The sequence below is a fragment of the Chiloscyllium plagiosum genome, unplaced genomic scaffold, assembly GCF_037043375.1.
Source record: "Chiloscyllium plagiosum isolate Xiang-an unplaced genomic scaffold, Cpla_swu_hap1 HiC_scaffold_4, whole genome shotgun sequence".
NCBI lineage: Eukaryota > Metazoa > Chordata > Chondrichthyes > Orectolobiformes > Hemiscylliidae > Chiloscyllium > Chiloscyllium plagiosum.
Window position 1 is genome coordinate 97,291,452 of NW_028270142.1, and position 22,644 is coordinate 97,314,095.

General features: G+C 41.3%; 1 protein-coding gene and 1 pseudogene across 5 annotated transcripts in view; one reads left to right on the top strand and one right to left on the bottom strand.

The window, feature by feature from the left end:
- LOC122549028 (RNA-binding Raly-like protein) overlaps positions 1 to 22,644 on the top strand; it is a 913,629-nt gene that overhangs the window by 476,592 nt on the left and 414,393 nt on the right. The gene's annotated exons all lie outside the window — the stretch shown is intronic.
- On the bottom strand, positions 11,000 to 11,865 carry LOC148150188 (uncharacterized; annotated as a pseudogene).

A 22,644-nucleotide genomic window follows, 5' to 3' on the forward strand; every position in this document is an offset into this window, starting at 1 on the left:
GAGCATAAGTCTGTAAAATGTTCTTGCCCAGAAAACAGTGGAGGCTAGGTCATTGAATCTATTCAATGCTGATTTTTAATAGATGAGGGAATCAAGGATTTTGGGGGCAGACAGGAAAGTGAAGTTGAGATCATGATCTTAATGAATTGCAGAACAGGCTGAAAGGGCCAAATGGCCTCCTCTCTATCCTATTATCTTATACTCCTATCCACTTTTATTTTGAAAAAACACTATTTGGTAACATTGATGTCCATTAGGGAAAGAGATCTATCATCCTTCCCTGTTCTGGCCTGCATTTGGTTCCAGACCAGCAACAATGTGGTTGACTCGTAAATGCCCTCTGAAATGGTCACATTCGGTTGGAGCAAACTGTTTTTCAGGGATGGACAATGATCCCTACCACTGCCAGTGATGCTCACCTCGGAGATAAAGAATGAAAATGGTACTTTGGTCAGAAAATTAGTAGACAGTGACTTATTGTGATTAAATAGGATGCACGTTTGAAGTGAGTATAATGAAATGAGACACTATGATGTGGATTTTCAAAGCTGGGTTCCAATGCAGTGCTGCTCAGACAGTGTTGTCTTTCAATGTAATGTCTTAGTCAGTTCAAAGCTATGCTCAGCACCCAATGCTGATGCCCAGGGGATGTGAGCTGCTTGACTGGCAACAACAGCAAATTGGACAGCTATGATGGTGCCTGAATTGGAGATGACAGGATCAACCTTGGTGAATGCAAATTTTAACTGGCATCTGCACCAGTTCTTGATCCCAGCAGTATTGGAAAATCCAGCCTGTAATCGCTCATAATACATTTTGCAAGCTAATTATAGGAATATGTGTATGTTATAGGGCAGTGTCAGGACTGGGACTTCTTAGTAAATAGTTGAAGAAAAAGGCTAGGCATTTCATCAAAACTGCTCCCATAAACACTGATAGCAGGCACAACCATAGGAACAGGAGTAGGCCACTCAGCCTGGAGATCCCACTCCCCTATTCAATTAGATTAAGGCTGACCATCTACCTCAACTTGTGGAGGTGCTGGTGTTGGACTGGGGTGGACAATGCTAAAAATCACACAACAGGTTTATTTGGAAGTTGTCAGAGTGCAGCTCCTTCGTCAGGTAGTTAGTGGGCAGCATCATAGGACATAGAACTTATAGTAAATGATTGAAGTGTCATACAACTGACGCAATATATTAAGCAAACCTAGATTGCTGTTAAGTCTTTAATCACTTAGATTGGGTTGCAGATTTCAGTTCATTAATATGTAAATCTGAGAACTTCTTTCAAGTCACATTCCCGAGATAGCTTAAGGTTTTATATTTTAAAAAAATGGTGGCATCTCAGCTCGGACAATGCATTAAAGGTGTGAGGTTAGAATCTGCCTGTACTCTAAGCTTGAGTCAGACAGATTCTATATCCAAAGTAAGAATTTATAAAATGTCACATGGATTGACTGCCTACCTTGTATGTTTTTTGAAAAAAATAGCATGTATCTGCAAATACAAAATGCATCTACCTCTATCACCTACCCACATTATTCCACAATGGCATTCCAGAAATCTATTGACCATGCTCAATAATTGAACATCCGCAGCCATGAGAGATAGAGAATTTCAAAGATATACCACATTCTAAGTGACCAAAAATGAGCTTAATTTTAAAGTTTGCATCTAGCATGTTTTAATTTCTGGGGGTGGGGAGCATATATTGAATGACTATCCTATCACCTTTCTGCCCACCTCCAAACTGCCCCCGTGTCAGAATCGGCAGGCCATCCATCAGATTTAAATAAATACATAAAGGTCTATTAGGTTGTTAGCAGACCTGCCAACCAGGATAATACACTGTCCATGACTTGTAGTAGTTGGTATGCTGGGCCATTGTTTGCAGCCTAGATTAACTAATCCCCATTTCATATAATGGCATTTGGAGGTGCCATTATATGAAATAGGGGACAACTTCAAGATGTCAACCCTCCTTTCAATGTGTGCATTAAATCATCTGAACCCAGTCCTTCCCCACCTCTGTCTGCTAAGCCTACATCCCCACCACTGCACCTCCCCCCTGAGCTCCCAAATCCATCTCCATCCTCAAGCATCAGGATGTACCTTGCTGCTGCAGCCAGCTTCTTGATCCTTGCTGTAGCCAAAGTGTGCATGGGACTGACCTCCAGTGCTGAGCCTACCTGACCACCCGACAATCAGCTTGCAAGGGCGGGACTTCCCCAAGGGCAGAAATCCATTTCTCAACCAATTTAGCCCTTTCCCAGAAGTATAGGGTGTGCTTTCTTTATTTGTGTGGCCTTCTGGTTGACTTGTCCTCCAGAGGTTATTAAGCAATTCTATATAAAGCTTTCTGTGGGTTCTGTTTCACTTCCTATGAAGTTAGGGCTGCATACTACTGGCCTAAGTTCACTGAAACAGTTTCCTAGGATAATGACCGCTCTTGTACTGCTGCTGATTTAGCTTCTGATGTAAATAGCTTTTGACAGTCTTTTCTTCAGAATGCATTTAGAACCAGTCGAGTGTTTACACAAATAAAGACGAGTAGAAATAGATAAAAGAAGTGGCAGTTCTTTTTATTCAATTTTATTTATGATTAATCAGTATTTTTATGTGATCTATTTTGGGAAACATGAATTAATTAGGAGAAGGCAGTCATTACCCTCCCGCAGTAATGTTCCTTTCACACTTCTCAAGCAGTTGAAGTTATGAAAATTATGGTAAATTCACTTCAGCACTCAAATGCTTGTGCATAATGGCTTAATATAAGTGAAGAAAAAGACAATTTACTCACAAAAAAACCTGCTGCTTCATCAAAATGGATGTTTTTTCTATTCATGTTACTTATTCATCTATAAATATGTGAAGTTTATGGAGATATTTAGTCCATCTGTAAAATGCTGAAAAGATTCAGTAAATTCCTTAAACAGTTTGCAAGACTAGTTTGACACTTCACGGATTGTTCCTCTTGAGAAATCTATAATTTTATCATTTTTTTAACATTATTACTCCAGATTCAAGATTTTTTCAGCATTCATATCTTAGATCTCTATCAACTTATTGTTTTTGATACCTTTAAAGTATCTATCCCAACCTTAAGATCTAGATGTTTGTCTCATAAACAGAGAAATAAACATAATATATTGTCGGCCTCCTGTTTTTAATACTTTAGCAACACATTAGATGTTCAAAATATTAAGCAAATCTATTGAATACACAATCAATAAACAAACAATCTAACATTGATATAATAATTATACATTGTGGTGAAAGACTCAAACATTCGAGTAGTAAAAAGGAATACAATTCACTAATTTATCTCTTTGAGTAAGCTTTTAGTTAGCTATCTTAAACTGCTTGACAATAAACCACATAAAGAGACATTTTGAAATGGATCATCTTACTAAGTTAAAGCAAAAATGGTGTGTTTATGCATAATTTAACTGATTACTTTATGGATAACATTTACATGTACATATAACTTTTGTTTTTTGAAATCTTTCTGCCTATGGAAACTAGCTCATGTGTATTAATTCTTCCTGTGAAGATTCTAGTCAGTTCAAACTTTTCCATTACCTTATCCAACACTTGAATTCAAAGATATCCGAACTTAGTGTTGTGTTGTTCAAACAAAAATCTTCATTGCAGTTTTCCAATTAGTTTTCAAACTTTCTGAAAATTCAGTCCTTTCTGATATACTCGTGCTGTAAGTTTAACTAATGTCAGGACATGAATGTGCTGGGTCTTGGACTTAGTTTACTTTTTCTATGATGTCTTGTTGCAGGAAGAGCTTCAAACATAGCCATCAATGCAAGTTAGGGTGGGGCCTCCTTATAAAGAGAGTTAAAATCTTCCAAGGATCAAGTGGAACACAGCATTAGGTTGGTTGTTAAATGTCTGTTAAAATAAACTGTACCATGATGATCAATAGTGGAAATATGGCCCATGCCAAGGAATAAGATCCATTCTTAGTGTTACTGGCACTTGCCATTACAGAGGTATCTGTTAATCCTAGAAAGTTCACTGAAGGCAATGGTTGATGTTCCCAGCAGATGTATCTCAGAGTACACAATGGACAACAACCAAGCTAAATCAAGGTAATTAGTTGTGCCTTAGGGAAATAATTTGTCAGCAATTCTAAAATAGCAGTATAATCCTAGCTTCAGAATAAATTCAATATCAGTGCAAGCAATTGAGCAAAATAAAGATGAATCCTTTATTACTTGGAGGGTTCACCATACAGTATCCCATCATCATTTATGACTTGGAGACCAGTGTTGGACTTGTTCCAGTTTCCTCTCACAGTCCAAAGGTGTGCAGGTTAGGTGGATTGGCCATGCTGAATTGCTCTGTGTGTCCAGGGATGTGCTGGTTTGGTGGATTAGCCAATGGAAATACAGGGTTACAGGGATAGAGGCCGTGTGGGATTCTCTTTGGAGAGTCGGTGTGGCCTTGTTGGGCTGACTGGCCTGTTTTCACACTGTAGGGATTCTATTCTATGAAAAGGTGTAAACCTCAAAATCATATTGTATTTTCCAGGTTACTATGTGATTTTATCTTGATTTTATCACTTGTAAAGGCAATGTTGTTGACTGCACAATTCATAATCACAAACAAATACTCCAAGTTGGGATTAATTCCTGTGCTTACCCTGGAATATTGTGTGCTATTTTCTAAGATTAAGTGAAATATGAATAAAGTTTGTTCATCAAATTGTTAATAGGCTGAAAGCAAGTTTCAGTTCATAGGGACACACAGGAATTGAGAAAAATAGGCAATTTATGTTGGTGTGCCTCTTTTACAGGAGTGTGCCGAATGGTATTGTGTACAGTTTACTTTGTTTTCTGCAATTTATGAAAGTATAGTTTTGAAATGTCTATAATTAAAGATAAATGTTAAATGGCTGCTCTCAGAGAGGGACAACTGGTGGTGGTTTCACCTGAGGGTTACCACGTCTCAGATAAGGGGAGAGGTTGAGAAGGAGAGTTCTTTATGGTAACGTCAGCTGGTTTAGGAATGAAACCCATGCTATTGGCAGCACTCGTCATTGCAAACCAGCCGTCTAGCCAACTGAGCTAATATACAGTGAATGCTGAAAGTATAATACAAAACAAAATAATGCACAAGCTGGAAGCCTGAAATAAGATTGCAGGAAACACGGAGCCATTCTGGCAGAATCAGAGGGGAAACATACAGAGTTAACTCTTTAGGTCAATAACCTTTCATTGTTACAAGGATTACTGAGTGCCACACCCCAGGAAAATGACAGCAATCAAATGTTCTTCTTCAAGAAGGCAATGTCTGTTCTTCGAGGAGAAAGTGAGGTCTGCAGACGCTGGAGATCAAAGTTGAAACTTTATTGCTGGAACAGCACAGCAGGTCAGGCAGCATCTAGGGAACAGAAGATTCGACGTTTCGGGCACATGCCCTTCTTCAGGATTCCTGAAGAAGGGCATGTGCCCGAAACGTCGAATCTTCTGTTCCCTAGATGCTGCCTGACCTGCTGTGCTGTTCCAGCAATAAAGTTTCAACAATGTCTGTTCTTCCCCCATGCTAGTGGGCCATTGCTATTGCTGTTACTGTCAACCAGTGAGCTCAGACTGCCATTGTCCATGTTGAGATGGTGCAGACTGCGGCTGGTCCTTCCATACCCATATCAGTTTGATATCTCTTAGGGCATAGGGCATCGACAGCTTCATTCTCTTAGAGCATCCACAGCCTCATTCACTGAATGCTGGTCTGATAGCTGTGTCCTTCAGGATTTACAGGGTGTAGGAAGAAAACATTTCCCCTTAGTGGAGGGATCAATGAGCATCCAGGGGACATAGATTTAAAGTACAGGGAAGGAAGCTTAGAGGGGATGTGAGGAATTTTTTTCAGGGGTGCAAGGAATTGGAAGGCACTACCTGCAAGGGAGGTCAGGCAGAAACTGTCATAACATTTAAGAAGTCTTTAGATGTATAATGTCAGAGCAAACTGGACTATGGGCTAAATGTTGGAAAATGGGCTGAGAATAGTTTGATGCTTGTTTTTGAGTCAATGATCTGAAGGGCATTTTCCTGTGCTGTAGACCTCTATTACTATGAGACTCTCTGCCTTAGCCAACTCAATCAGTGGTAGTGCTACCAAGTTGTTCTTGATGGTTACTTATTTTCCTCATCCAGCTTGTCATCTGTGATCTTGCCACCCTTGGTTTCTCTGCCAAATGGTTTTCAAGATGGAGGACTCCTGATTCATTAGCTGGGGGAGTGATGTTAGCTGGTTTCCTTTTTTTCTCTGTCCTGGTACTGTGAGATTTCATTGTCTGGAGTCAATGCTAAGGATTCCCAGGATTGCTTGCTATTGAACATACAACACAGCACGATTATTTCTGGCAGTAGTGATGGAGGACTCTGTGACTTTGACTGAATGTGAATGAATCTGTGATTAAGACAATGTCAAGGTGTTGCTGACTTCCTTTGAGACAATGCCCCAAGTTTGGAACAACATTTTAAATGCCATGGTGATTTCCCTTTCAGGGTGAATTTTGTCCTTTCTGAATTTCAGAGCTAGGTTGAAGCCAGGTTGGCCATGTAGTCTATTTTAATTTGCTGTTTTGTAGCAGGTTTAAAGACATCTCAGAGGTCACTTCAGAGTCAACCACTTTGATGCAATTGATGGAATTACAGTTGGGCTAAACTGACTAATGATGGCAATTTTCACTGCATGAAGCATGTAATTGGACCAGCTTGGTTTTACAAGAATCAAAAAACTTCATAGTCACCAATACTGACTTTTATTCCAAATGTACTAAATTAAATGCATTTAACTTCCCCAGCTGCTGTCGTGGAATATGAACTCATGTCTGCAGATGATTAATCCAGACCAGTAGTTTATTAGTCTAGTCATGTTACTATGCCATGATACCCATTTTCTATCATTTGCTCTATAAACCCAAACAATTAAATCAACTAATTAAAGGTTATGTAATCATTTTATTTCACTAAACGTTTGTGTAGATTAAAACTTCCTGCAACAACTTTCCAGTGCTCATATGTGCCATATTTTCTGGTATTTGCTATCTGCATATTCCTGAAGATAATACTTCAGAACCAGTAGTTTTCTTGCCTTCTGTTCATGTGTGAGCCCAATACTCCTTGGTGTGTCCTTTGGAGACTTTGCACCTTGCTGGGCTGTCAATGTCTCTCACTGCCACTTTATGCAAATTTGACTTCTGCCCCATCAATTTAGTGCTGAAAAATGTGTTGCTGGAAAAGCGCAACAGGTCAGGCAGCATCAAAGGAGCAGGAGAATCGACGTTTCGGGCATAAGCCCTTCTTCAGGAATCCTGAAGAAGGGCTTATGCCCGAAACGTCGATTCTCCTGCTCCTTTGATGCTGCCTGACCTGCTGCGCTTTTCCAGCAACACATTTTTCAGCTCTGATCTCCAGCATCTGCAGTCCTCACTTTCTCCCATCAATTTAGCACCTATTACCAGCTCAAAGTGGTGTCTCCCTTTGAGTTCAAGAGTTCCACTCACTTATACCTAAAAATCTTTATGCTCACAACTCTTTCTATGTTCTTGCTTTACTAAGAAAGTTATAATTCTTTTAAGTTCAATACAGTCCTTATTTCAAATAGAGTCATTGGGAAAGGTCATCTCTTTTCACTGGCAACAAATTTACCAAGCAAATTCTTGATAAGAAAAAGCTAAGAATGTATATATTTTATATACAAAAATCTTGGATTGAGTAGTTCATCATTTTCTCCATTTATATAATTTACAGATAATGTTACTTTCTGTGTAATATATTGGGTATCCTGTTGGGAATGGAAGTGCAGCAATTCCCTTCCAAGTGGTAGGGACACATTTACATTCCACAGGCACAATTGACCTCTGATAGTCTCCAACATATGTAATTCACTGCATTCTCTCAATCAGGCATTTTTGCTTTTATATATATCTAAAGATTTCAGTGACTGATGATAATTTCACAGGAAATTATGTTATCTTAAATCCTGGAGTGCTGAAGATATTCTTGATGATACTATTGTTTTCTGGTAATGAAGTACAGATTGTTGCTCAGTAAACCTGAAGTGGTCATTTAATGTAAATTGTTATACTCTTTACAGGGCAACCCCTGTACCTGCAGAGTTGTTTTCTGTGGTTTCAGTTACCCACGGTTTACCACAGCCCAGACATATGATAGGGAACCTTCCAGGACTAGGGGGCTACTGGGAAGGTAAATTTCCCATTTAATTGAATGGGTTTGCTCCTATCCATGGATTTTGGCTTCCATGGTAGGTCCCCCACGGGTACACTGGATCTCATTCAATGAAGGTGGCTCAGTACTACTTACTTCAGGGCAGTTAGGGGTGGGCTTGCTGGCCTTTTTACCTCCACTCACATCTTTAAAAATCATTGATTTTATTTATATTTCACCATTTGCCTATCATATCATTAATAGCCCTGGCTTTACTTCCAATTAGAATAGATTAGATTCTCTACAGAATGGAAACAGGACCTTTGGCCCAACAAGTCCACACCGACCCTCCAAAGAGTAACCCACCCAAACGCATTCCCCATATTTACCCCTGTCTAATGCACCTAACACTATGGGCAATTTACCATGGCACCTGCACATCTTTGGATTGTGGGTAGAAATCGGAGCACCTGGAGGAAACCCACGCAGACACAAGGAGAATGTGCAAACTCCACATAGACAGTCACCCGAGGCGGGAATTGAACCCGGGTCCCTGGTGCTGTGCGGCAGCAGTACAAACCACTGAGCGGCCGTGCTGCCCAGTTTTCTTCCCAGTATTCTTCTTAAATGCTCTAGCTCTGCATTCTCTTGTCTCCTAGATTCAGATTCAGATTCAGTTCTTATCCTTCTCTTGCCACTACCCCTGAAAGCACCACCTCCAGACTTTGACTCGTGTCCTTTAGCATACTAGCTCTGACCATGTATGTTTCCTCTTGTCAGGCATGCCACAAATTCTATAGCTTTGATTTTGGTAACACCTTGGGTATCCCACACTTAGAGTCATAGAGATGTACACCATGGAAACAGACCCTTGGGTCCAACCCATCCATGCCGACCAGATATCCCAACCCAATCTAGTCCCACCTGCCAGCAACCAGCCCATATCCCTCCAAACCCTTCCTATTCATATGCCCATCCAGATGCCTTTTAAATGTCGCAATTGTATCAGCCTCCACCACTTCCTCTGCCAACTCATTCCATACACGTGAAAATGTTGCCCCTTAGGTCTCTTTTATATCTTTCCTCTCTCACCCTAAACCTATACCCTCTAGTTCTGGACTCCCCCACCCCAGAGAAAAGACTTTGTCTATTTATCCTGTCCATGCCCCTCATAATTTTGTAAACCTCCACAAGGTCACCCCTCTAGTAAACATTGAGTGGCTTGGGGGCTCATTTCTCTAGAAAGATGATCACCTGAATTGAGCTTAAAAATGATTAAGGGTTTGTTACATTGATGTTAGGAAATGCTTCTATTAAGGGGCAGGGGATCCAGAATTAGTGGTCCTGAATTTAAAGAAGCCATTGCCTAAAAAGCAATTTCAAGAACATTATTTATCCAGAGAGCAATTAAAATGATGAATGTACTGGTTGAGGTGAATATCACTGATGCACTTAAGTGGAAGCTATGTAAGTCTGAGAATATGAAAGATGAAGTGGGGCAGGAAATGGCTTATATGATGTGTAAATTCTGGCACATATCAGATAGGTTCAATTATGTCCTCCTGGAAATTCTGTGCCATTCCTTTCCAATCACATTTCCCAATGATATGGTGTAATTTATATCAGCTGACAACTTAGATGACCTGACCCTGAGGCAAGTAAACTCTTCCCTGCTGGGTTTCACTCCAGGGTAAGTAATAGTTAGAATTCAGAATAATCTTTGCGTGCTTCACTTGTTCACCTGAAGTAGCTTCAAAATGTAAGCCTGCAGTCTCTACAATCACAAACCCAACCTAATGTATTACCGTATGCTGCAGAGAATGTAGCCATTCATCTTTTCTTAACTGACTACTATAACAGGCAACATGCTTAACCGCCCTCAGCGGGGTCTTATCGACTTGCTTGTGTTCATTTTCTGATTATATTTGAGTTATGAGTGTAAATAAGGCAGAGAGCCTTTCAATCAGATTTCCAGCCACCCCATTTGCTGTCATCTTTCTGAAAACACCAGGGATGTCTACCCATAATTGGACAGTCCCATTCAAATCAGAAAAAACAGTGAAGTATGCTTTTATTTCATTATTTCCTCTTCATTTGTACATTTTCTTCCTTTTGCCATTGTAAGACAAGTGCAAGGAGTTGATTGGCACGAGAGAAAAGGTTAAAAATCACACAACACCAGGTTATAGTCCAACAGGTTTATTTGGAAGCACTAGATTTTGGAGCACTGCTCCTTCATCAAGTGGTTGTGGAGTATAAGATGGTAAGACACAGAATTTATAGCAAAAGTTTACAGTGTGATGTAAGTGAAATTACATATTGAAAAAGATCTGAATTGTTTGTTAAGTCTCTCATCTTTTAGAATGATCAGGTTGGTTTCAGTTCTTTCGTATGCAAATTGCAGAACATTTAAAAGTTACATTCTCAAGTGAACTTTAACAATTGGTGTCATGTCGGCCCAGATAATGCATTGAAGGTGTGAGCTGCCCTGTGTGAGGCTGTCTGTGCCACAATGGTCAGATTGAGTCCAATCTAAAAAATGGATTTACAGAATCTTACATGGATTCATGTAGTTTTTGAACAAAATAAAATGTAATTCTGCAAGTACAAATTCACTCCTCACTCTAAAAACTTGTGTGTGTCTGTCTGTCTGTAGAGAGGGGAGGGGTGAGGGTTATGAGTGTCTGTGAGAGAGTGTGTGTATGTATGTGAGTGTGAGTGTAAAAGGATATAAGTCTGTGACAGGGTGCATGTTTAAATGTGTGTATGTGTGTGTGTGTTTGTGTGTGTGTGTGTGGTGCAATGGGGTCACTTGTAATGTGACATGAAACCCAGGTCCCAGTTGAGGACATCCCCATGGGTATTGAACTTGGCTATCAGCCTCTGCTTGGCCACTTTTCGTTGTTGCCTCTCCCGAAGTCCGTCTTTGAGTACGGTCACCCGAAGGTCCGAGGTCGAATGTCCTAGACTGCTGAAGTGTCTCCAACTGGGAGGGAACACTCCTGTCTGTTGATTGTTGTGCGGTGTCCATTCATCCGTTGCCGTAGCCTTTGCTTGGTCTTGCCAATGTACCATGCCTCAGGGCAGCCTTGTCTGCAGCGTATGAGATAGACAATGTTGGTTGAGTTGCATGAGTACCTGCTGCGTTCGTTGTGGGAGATGTCCCCACGCGTAATGGTGGTATCCGTGTCCACACTCTGACACGTCTTGCAGCATCTACCGTGACAGGGTTGTATGGTGTTGTCCTGAAAGTCGGGTAGTTTGCTCCGAACAATGATCTGTTTGAGGTTTGGTGGTTGTTTAAAGGCGAGAAGTGGAGGTGTGGGGAAGGTCTTGGCAAGGTACTCATCCTCACTGATAATGTGTTGCAGACCGTGAAGAATATGGTGTAGTTTTTGGGCTCCTGGGAAGTACTGGACAACGAAGGGTATCCTGTTGGTTGCAGCTCATGTCTGTCTCCTGAGGGAGTCATTATGATTTCTCGCAGTGGCACATCGGTACTGGCAGTCGATGAATTGAGAATTGTACCCCGTTCTTATGAGGGCATCCCTGATTACTTCCAGGTGCCCGTCACGTTCCTCCTCATCTGAACAGATCCTGTGTATACGTAGGGCTTGTCCATAGGGGCTGGCTACTTTAATATATTTCAGATCAAAGCTGGAGAAGTGTAGCATCGTGAGGTTATCTGTGGGTTTGTGGTAGAATGAGGTGCTGAGGTGCCCAACCTAGATGGAGATGCATGTGTCATAGAATGAGACAGATAGTAGAGGTTATCCATGGTGAGTTTACGGTGGGGTGAAACCCGTTGATATCATTGTGTAGTTGTTTCTGTAACTCCTCGCCCTAGGTCCAGAGGACGAAAATGTCGTCCATGTACCTGGTGTATAATGTTGGTTGGAGGTCCTGCTGAGAGAAGAAGTCTTGTTCGAACCTGTGCATGAAGATGTTGGCATATTGGGGTGCAAATTTGGTCCCAATGGCTGTTCCGTGTGTCTGTATACGCACAAATCACAAAGGCCTGTTTTTCTGAAGTTTGGTCTGATGAGAGAAGTAATTAGTTCTGTCGTAAAAGGGTACTTTTGCGCTAACTCTCCCCTATCTCCCTCTTCTGGTCTCTCAAACTATAGCAACTAGTGTTCTTGATAGGACCTTAAACCTTGAATTGTGTTCAAACTAAAGAACATCTCTTCCATAATTTTATTCATCCTTATACATACCTCATCCCTAACCTTGCTGAAGGCTATACCCATACTCTCATTTTCTTCAGACTTCAATCTTTCATTCTCAATGGCGTCCTTACCTTTTCACCAAGGAAAAGCTAAACTCTGCAAATTTACTCACTATTCCCCATGGGACAATGAATTCAACATGTGCACTTTCATCTGAAACATCTCTGACCTTCCCTTCCATCCTTTGTTCTTAGGAACATAAGAATGTAAGAATTAAGAGCAGGAGAAAGCCATTTCCCCCCTCAAGTATATCGTACCATTCAACATTCACAAGGGTGATCTGCCCGAGATCTCAATTCCTCTTTTGTGTCAGTTCCGCATACCCCTAAACTCAGTGATATTTCAAAAACCTATCTACCTCCTCTTTAATTACTTTCAGAGATTTAGCTTCTACAACTCTCTAGAGTTGAGAATTACACTCTGGGAGTTATCCTTTATTCTGTAGCTATTAGTAAGTCCAAGAATAGTTATTTCCTTCCTCCAAGATTCCTTCACTATTGGAAATATCTTTTCAACATCTACCATGTAATGCTTCTTTAGAATCTTATGCATTTCAATAAGATCATTCTTCATTCTTCTAAATTCTAAAGACATAGGAGAAAGTAGTCATTCCTCATAAGTCAAACCCTTTATACCAGAAATCAGCCCAGTGATACTTTTGAGCTATCTCCTATGCCTGTCTATTTGTTTTTAGGAGTCCTGACTTTTTGTACTATCAGTGGAAGAGTGTCCAGTATTAGATAAATATATTCAATCAATATTAATCTTATCATGGAAATAAAAATATGCCTTAACCTTTTTCAATATTTAGCTTAATCCATTGTTCTCTAATGGACTGCCTTCTTAAATTTTTAACAATGAAAATATTGAATTCTTTTATCAATAATTCAAAACTTAAAAAGTAAATTCTAAAATAAACCATGTCTAAACCATAACTAAAGATTAACTTTGGCAGAAAGCTTAAAGTACTGATTTTGTGAAAAATGATGATCAAAATTATCTCGAGGTTCAATATTGATGTTAAATATTTCTATTGCCACCGTGTGGTCAAATACATCTACAACAGTCAATTTGTTTTTCTTTCGAACCAGTTACAGTTTTTCCTCAATGTTCTCTTTAAAGGAAATACCTTAGTGCTGATTTCACAACCATTAACTGGCTTCTAGGAAGAATCTTATATGGGCCTGAGTGCTATGGGCTATAGCAAGATGTCTGGGAGAATTGGGTAATAAATGCAGTGAGACCCAACTTGATGTCAAGATTATCTTGTTCCATCTTTTATGCGTTTCATAAATGATGTAGCAAGATTCTCATTAGGTATGGATGAGTTGCTAATTGACGGTCATTATTAATTGTTAAACACCTTGTTATCGTCCCAACTTGCGTCATTCATATACAACCTCCGAACTTCTCAAACTCACCAAACAAGCTGGATGGCAGGAAAACCTGACAAGGAAACCGGAGCAAGCACCTGGCAGATTCAGTTTGTTCGGAGAAAATGAGGTCTGCAGATGCTGAAGATCAGAGTCAAGAGTGTGGTGCTGGAAAAGCACAGCAGGTCAGGCAGCATCTGAGGAGCACGAGAATCGACATTTTGGGCATTAGCCCTTCACCGGGAATCCTCAGATGCTGTCTCACCTGCTGTGCTTTTCCAGCACCACACTCTAGATTGCTACTTGCTTCAAATGATCTCAGTGATCAAAACTGTGCAGCAAAATCCAGATCACTCTTCATGGGTACCACACATCCATGAACTTTGTCATTTGATAAATTCCACCTTCCAAGAATCCTCATGGCATATCTCCATTCCACTCTGATGCTGCGCCTCAGGCTGAACTGGCAGATATCATTGTAATGCTGCTGCAAGGATACTAGATGCTCAACAACATATACTCAGTCTCATTAACAAGACCTTGCTCCATCCCTGGCTTGTTTGCATTCTAACGCCTCCTTACTTGGTGCATATCCGGATGCTCGTGGAATCTCTGTCTTGCGTGGCCTTGCTTTGCCGTCTTTCACTTTGCTCCCGTTTCCAAAGATAACCGGACTCACATTATTGCTGCCTTGTTGCCATTCGTTGTCAACACAAAGCCTGGAAGCTTGTCCACAGGCCTCAGCAAAATCAAGGAGAAGAGCTTTCAATTAGGAGGTTGCCATAGTACATAAAGGACAGCAGCAGGAATTAAGGGAGATGTAGCTAGATGGTACAGCTATTTCTGTTGGTGCAGACCTCGAGAATTCCAGAATTGGTGAATCGGTAACGCAGAGGGCATACAGAGTTATTATTGGGATGGGTGAGAGTGAATGGGGAAGATATTTCAGGTAATAGTGAGAGTGGTAGAACATGAGCCTTGGTGGGAGATGGGTACAGTATCAGAGAGAGAGTAGATGTGAGGTATTGGATGAAGATGGTGCCATTTATCCTGGCGGAGTGGAGAAATGACATTGACCTCTTTCCTACAGCCATGGGAATTTCTCCAGATGGCTGAGGCTGCTTCAACTTGAGTGGCAATCTTGATCCAGGCTGCATGGTCTGATGTCATGCCCTCCAGTGCTGATCATGGGGTGGAAAAATCCCATAGTGCTACCACACCAATGCAGCAGGACCTCTAGGACCCTGACTACAAACCAGGGTTCCAATCCCACCCCCACTTCCCCCGTTTGCCATGTCAGGGGCAGATTTCAGCAATTCCACAGTCAGTCTTGGATTGACAGTGCTTGTCTGGGTGCCATCCAAAGGTGGCACAGGTGCAAAAGATGCTGGTGGATATCTGCTGACTGGTGAGTTGTTCCAGGAACAGCGTGGGGTCAGAGAAAGTGGATATTTCATGTGACAGACACTACAAAGGTGTGATAGTTACTTAATGAGGTGAGTTTGGTGAGAAAACCTCTGAGCACTTGCAGCAACCAACCCTCCAAAAACTCTCTCAACTTCAACTTTGCCAAAAGAAAATCCTAAGTTTCATCTCCCTGATACCTTACAAAGTGAGAAGATAGTCACACAGCTTTGGCAAGGCACCATAGCCAGGTCTAATTCTGACCTTACCTTAATTTTCATTAACATGGGTGGCACGGTGGCACAGTGGTTAGCACTGCTGCCTCACAGCGCCAGAGACCTGGGTTCAATTCCCGCCTCAGGCGACTCTCTGTGTGGAGTTTGCACATTCTCCCCGTGTCTGCGTGGGTTTCCTCCAGGTGTTCCAGTTTCCTCCAACAATCCAAAAATGTGCAGGTTCAGTGAATTGGCCATGCTAAATTGCCCGTAGTGTTAGTTGAAGGGGTATGTGTGGGGGAATGAGTCTGGGTGGGTTACGCTTCGGTGGATCAGTGTGGGTTTGTTGGGCCGGAGGGCCTGTTTCCACACTATACGTAATCTAATCTAAAAAACATAATATTCAGTGATGCCTGATGCAAAAAGCATGACGAAAGTAATTGAACTATAAAAGTATAGCTATTGTTATGAAGATGTGAGTGTACTGTACCTTTAAGAGAGTTAAAAGCTCACAGAATTACCTGACACAACACCAATTGTTCCGAAAAAAAATATAATATAACATTTGGTCGAACAACTCGATTAACTGGTTGCCTGCAAACAACAAAACAAATTTGAATTAAGCCAATCAGTTTAAATTATACCCCCAAAAAATACCGAACTCCAATTAAGTTTGAATTGTGTATATTGACAATCTTAATAGCCAATGACACAATCTGATGCTTTGGGGGTATAAGACCAGGGAAAATTGAACAGTTGGGAGGAGAACTGCCAAGCCAACGACATCTGCAGACTGCCCGGAGAAGAGCTCTCATAAAGGTAGCTTTATCGCTCAGTCACCTGAGAAGCAGAAATCCCTAAGAAGAAGAAAAGAAGATTCGACATCTAGCTGGTTTTTGAAAAGTTGAATTTTGGTAAATTTTAATCAGAGGTTTTATCGGACTAATGTTATAGAAGGGAAAGTAAAAGGTAGGTTTGAGGAAGGAGTTTAGATTTAGATTACTTACAATGTGGAAACAGGCCCTTTGGCCCAATAAGTCCAGACTGACCCTCCGAAGAGCAACCCACCCAGACCTATTCCCATACATTTACCCCTTCACCTAACACTACAATTTTAACCAGGCCAATTCATCTAACCTGCACACTTTTGGACTGTGGGAGGAAACCGGAGTACCCGGAGGAAACCCACACAGACACGGGGAGAATGTGCAAACTCCACACAGACAGTTGCCTGAGGTGGGAATTGAACCCGGGTCTCTGGCGCTGTGAGGCAGCAGTGCTAACCACTGTGCCACCGTGCCGCCCTGAATGACACACTCTGATGCTTTGGGGGTATAAAACAGGGAAAATTAAATAGTTGAGTTGTAAATAGTTGTTAGTTAATTATTCTCTGTTATACTTTAAGAAATAAAATTGTTACTTTTACTTTAACTAGCCCTTGGCCTCTCAAATTTCCACAGATTACTGGACAGGATAAATCTTTTCTGTCTTGCTGGCTTACATTAAGCAGAAGTGTTTACCCCATGTCATAACACGGTAAAGCACTTTGAAACATCAGTGGCTGTAAAGGCACTAGAGAAATGCAAACTTTTTTTTAAAGAATTGAGGTCACTGAGTTAATATTTTTTCCCTTTTTTTAGGAATAGAGAAATAAGATTCATTGCTGTACTTCCTGCCACTCTTCAAAAATAGTTGTAAGCACGAAGTCTGCATTCACAGCAAACACGAGCACAAGTATGAGTTTTACAAGTTAACCCTTGCCACAAACCTATTATTGCTCTCACAATGCTTTTCTCATCTCCCACACACTATCTCATCTAAACGCTTGACTTCGTTCAAACCCCTCTTAATGTCTCAGCTGAATGAATTCACAGAACTACTATGAATGAATTAGCCTCCATGCGGGGTAGCTTCCACCCTTTGGAAAGTTATGTAGTGATGTCTGCACCAGAAAGCTCTAACTGAAGCAGTCCATAGCTGCTATGAGATAATTAAATTCATAATTTTACATCTTGCCATCTTACATAATTATACAATATATCAATTAAGAACAGAATCCATCGCTTCTAAATATGTTTCTAATTGATTTATTGCATGAATAAATATAATGCAAAAATGAAATCTATTGAACACATTTAATAGTTTAGCTAGTCTTTGGGCTTACTTCTTTGTTATGCCCTGGTGTTGCTACCTCCACTTTTCTCTGCTTAAGTTATTGACTCCTCTGTGAATTGACTCAAGCTATTTTCTGGTACCATGGTCAAGTGATCACTCTACACATCTGTGCCCAAACAAAGATATGTCATGGCCTATTTCAACATGACAGATGTCACAGCCAAGGTGTATTTGATAGTGTTCACTGTGGTTTAGTGGTTACCATCTTTATGTCTGAATCATTAGGTTCTGGGTTCAACAGCCCACACCTGGAGTACTGTGTCCAGTCTGGTCGCCCTGTTATTGGAAGGATTTTATTAAACTAGCCCAAGATGTTGCTGAGAATGGAGGGTTTGAGTTAAAAGGAGAGGCTGGAGCCTCTCACTGGAGCACAGGAGATTGAAGAGTGACCTTAAGAGGTTTATACAATCATGAGGGGTATAGATGAAGTGAATGGCAGGTGTCTTTTCCCCAGGGTGAGGGATTTCAAGACTGGGAGCATATTTGTTAAAGTGAGAAAAGAAAGATTTAGAATCATAGAATCCCTGCAGTGTGGAAGCAAGCCATTCAGTCCCTATGAAGAGCATCCCACCCAGAACCAGCCCCTGCCACGTAACCCTGCATTTCCCATGGCTAATCCACGTAGCCTGCACATCCCTGGAGACTATGAGCAATTTAGCATGGCAGCCCACCTAACCTTCACATTTCTGGACGATGGGAGGAGATAGGAGCATCTGAAGGAAACCCACACAGACACTGGGAGAATGTCCAAACTCAACACAGTTGCCCAAGGGTGGGTTCAAACCCAGCTCCCTGGCACTGTGAGTCAGCAGTGCTAACCACTTAACCACCATGATGCCCACAGCAAAAAAAGACACGAGGGGCAACTTTTTTACAGAGATATATGGAATGAATTTTGTGTATGGAGTGAACTTCCAGAGGAAGTGATGGATGTGGGTACAGTTACAATTTTTAAAGATATTTGGGTAAGTATATGAATACGTAAGGTTGCAAAGGATATGAGCCAAAAGCAGGCAGGTGAGACTAGTTTAGTTTGGGATTATGGTTGGCATGGACTAGTTGAACTGAAGGATGTATTTCCATACTGTCTGGCTGTATGACCCTGTCTGGCCTGAAGCTCCCATGCAGTACTGACGGCAAAAGGTGACTGGGGTGGATTATTGTAATGAACTTCCCTGTAGCAGACAGGAGGGGGAGCCATCTGTAGTTACTAAAATCAATTTAGAAACATAGAAAATAGAAGCAGGAGTAGCCACTAGCTTCTGGTCCACTAGCAGATTGATTTAAAACTCTCGTTGGAGTTCTCCTGCCACTCTAGCTGTGCAACATCTTCCAGCCTTTTGTTCAAAGTTGCATGGTCCACTGTTACAATGTAACTTTGTTACATAGAAGAAAGTGAGGCCTGCAGATGCTGGAGATCAGAGCTAAAAATGTGTTGTTGGAAAAGCGCAGCAGGTCAGGCAGCATCCAAGGAGCAGGAAAATCGATGTTTCAGGCAAGAGCCCTTCTTCAGGGATCCTGATTCCTGAAGAAGGACTCATGCCCGAAACGTCGATTCTCCTGCTCCTTGGATGCTGCCTGACTTGCTGTGCTTTTCCAGCAACACATTTTCAACTTTGTTACATATCCATGCTCCCCCAGTTCCACTATGTGCAGCCGAAATGTGAGCAGCTGCAACCTTTTCCTGTCCCCATCCACTCCAGCCTATAATTGTCCAGCTGAAAACCCTCCTCAAAATCTCTTGTTTAGACTATGTCTTTAGTCAAAGGGTCAGAGCAGGTACCTGGCTATTCCAGCTTGCCGCTTACTCTGAAGGAATTCCGTGTTGGCACCCTGTACCAGCATCTCAGGATATGCTGGATAGGAGCACCCAGACACAGACGTTGGCATTAGACATTTGTCAGTCTTTCCATATCATCGTGATTCAACTGTTAAGCACTTACAATATATCTCTGTACTTTAAAGCTGCATCTCAGGGCACAGTGGCACCTAACATTGCTGTTCTGCTCCAAGGACTCTTTATGCGTTGGCATAGACTCACAACTGACTGAGTGGACCAGCTACCTCTTAGCCAGTTCACTTGGCCTCTCAGCATTCACAAGCTCTGAGCTTTCCTGCTCACGGCATCCCTGCCCTGCTACCTCAGCCAGAGATACCAGGCTTACAATATTACTGTTTTGGACTGTTTTTCTAGTGCAAGTACAATGTCAGGAAGCTTGGTATGATAGTCAGTAGTCTTCAGTCAAATTAAGGGAGACAACCTTCAGTCAATAGCTCCCTGCACTGTAAGTCAAGGGTAGCCTCAGATATCAATCCAGGGCCCTGGTCACAGTCAGTCATCCACTCAGGGCAGTCAGGATTAGGAATCTCTCCCTGTGGAGCTTACCATCCATCTAACCAACCTGCTCAGAGGTGGAAATACATACCTGAGGATCAGGTGAGACTTGAATCTAGGCGTCCTTGCTCAGAAGTAGGAGCATTACTACAGTGCCACAAGAACCCTATGCTGCAATTGCATAGATAATTGGTGAGACCATGTTATTCATATTGTGTACAATTTTGATCTCCTTATCTGAAGCCAGATATATCTGCTAAGACAATAGTGTGGGAACATGGCATTGTAGTCACAGCCATGTCAGCGGTCATGATCTAGATGAATGCAGATTTGAGGTCTGAGGTGCTAAGAGCCTTCTGCTCCTGGTTCCCAAGTTCCTAATGATATGCCCACTTTCTTCTTGTCAGCGGTTTCTATGATTCTATAAGTGTGCTTCTTTCATAACTCAGTCTCTTGGCAATTTATTAGTTCCCTTCTCTTTCTTTATGTTCCTAACTTCATAGGTAGTGCAAAACCATTGCAAATGAGAATATTATTATAAATGAAGGATGTATTTTTGGAAACGATACAACTAAAGATCTTAGATAATAGACTGAGTTTCTCTGTTTCTCTGTTTCATTAAACAGATTAATAAGTTATTGGATGTGATTATAAAAATTTTGCCTGTTAAATTGGTGGATAATAATGAATTCACAATGCGATCCAGCTCTACACAAGAGCAGAGATTTGTAAAATTGTTGCAATTGTGTCATTGATTTATTACCTGTTGCTTTATTTAAATAATGTATCACCATGCTAGCTGAGATTTCCATGTAAACTTGGGCAGTTATTAAAAGGAATCAGGCTGAAAACTGAGAGGACGTGAGCCCTAGATCACAGTTCCATAAGAGTTTCAAACTAAACGTGATGACACAATTGAGCTGACAATAACAATTGTTCAGCTTAACACGAGTCTTTTTTTTAGAAAATAGCCACTGAACAACATTTTAGTTCTTGACAGCAGCTGAAACGTTAACATTGTAGGGGCAGAAATAGCCTAGATTCTCCAATGAACCCACTCTGCCATTGAATGAGGTCATGGATGATCTGATAATCCTCAACTGCTACTTTTTCTACCTTTTCGCCATTGCCTTTAATTTTCTTAAGAATTAGATCAATCTTTAAAACACTGAATGACACAACTTTTCCAGCCCTCGATAGTAAAGTATTCCAAAGGATCATTACCCTTTGAGAGATGATGTTCCTCCTCACTTTTGTCGTAATTGGTAACCCTTTACTCTGAGATTATATCTTCTGATCCTTGACTATCCCACAAAGGGAAATAACCTCTCAGAACCTACCCTGTCAAACCCCCTAAGAATCTTCCATATTTTAGTAAGGTTGTCTCTCATTCTTCTAAATTCCAAACCTATTTGACCATTCTTAATACGAAAATCCCTCCATGCCTGGGATCAATCTCGTGAATCTTCTCCAGGACCACCTCCAATACCAGTATATCTTCACTTAGCTAAGGGGACCAAAACTGTTCACAGTACTCTAGGTGTTGCCTTGTATGGTGTCAGAAAGACTTCATTGTTTTTATACTCCATTTCCTTTGAAATAAAGCCCAACATTCCATTTACCTTTCCTTTTATCTGCTGCACATGTATGCGAGCTTTTGTGTAATTTATGCACAAAGACTCTCCAAATGTCCTTGTACAGTAGTTTTTTGCAAGTCTTTCTCGACTTAAATAATATTCAGCTCTTCTGTTCTTCTTGCCAAAGTGCATAAACTCATATATTCCCACTTTGTTTTCCTTCTGCCAAGTCTTTACCCACTCCCTGTTTTAAAAAATTCTCAAGGTCAGGTTCGTAGGAGAGTAGTCTGACACAGAACAAACGACCAAGAGGCGAGTCTGCTAGAATATGAGCATTTTATTCCCCGCAGCGTCGCCACAACCAGGTCTCATACTTACAACGGGTCTGGCTTATACTCACTCTACATGTTACCGGAACTGGGAGCCGTCAGTTCTCGTAGAGCGGTTGCCAACAACCCACGCTCGGCGGTTAAACGTAACCCCGGAGCAGACTCCCGGGTCTGGCTTATACTCACTCTACATGTTACCGGAACTGGGAGCCGTCAGTTCTCGTAGAGCGGTTGCCAACAACCCACGCTCGGCGGTTAAACGTAACCCCGGAGCAGACTCACCGAACTGGAGACTTTTCCAGCTGATATACTCTTTTCCAGATATAAACATTCATGTGAACAGCAGAGCAAGGCTAAAAAACACATTCCATTCTGGTTACATACAGATAAGAAGATTCACACGGGGAGGTGTGTAATAAGATTCACACGGGACTAAGCAACACCTCCATTCCGGTTAGATTCACACATGTATTGGGACATAATTTTTAACCGTTTCACCACATTCCACTGCTTGGCCCAATACATGTGTTACATTATGATTCACACATGTATTGGGACATAATTTTACACCACACTCCCTTAATCTGTCTATGTCACTCTGTAGACTGTTTGTGCCATACTCACCACTTGTTTCCCCACATATATTTGTGTCAACTGGAAGTCTGTACAATCCCACCTATTCTACTTGAATATACATTATACTATTTCAACAAAAGGCTGCGAGGTTTTCTTCGGCCTGTTTTGGGTCTGTAATAGGTACCATACAAGAGGTTGGGATATGGGACTGCTGCCACATTTGCAGCTTGGACTCCATTA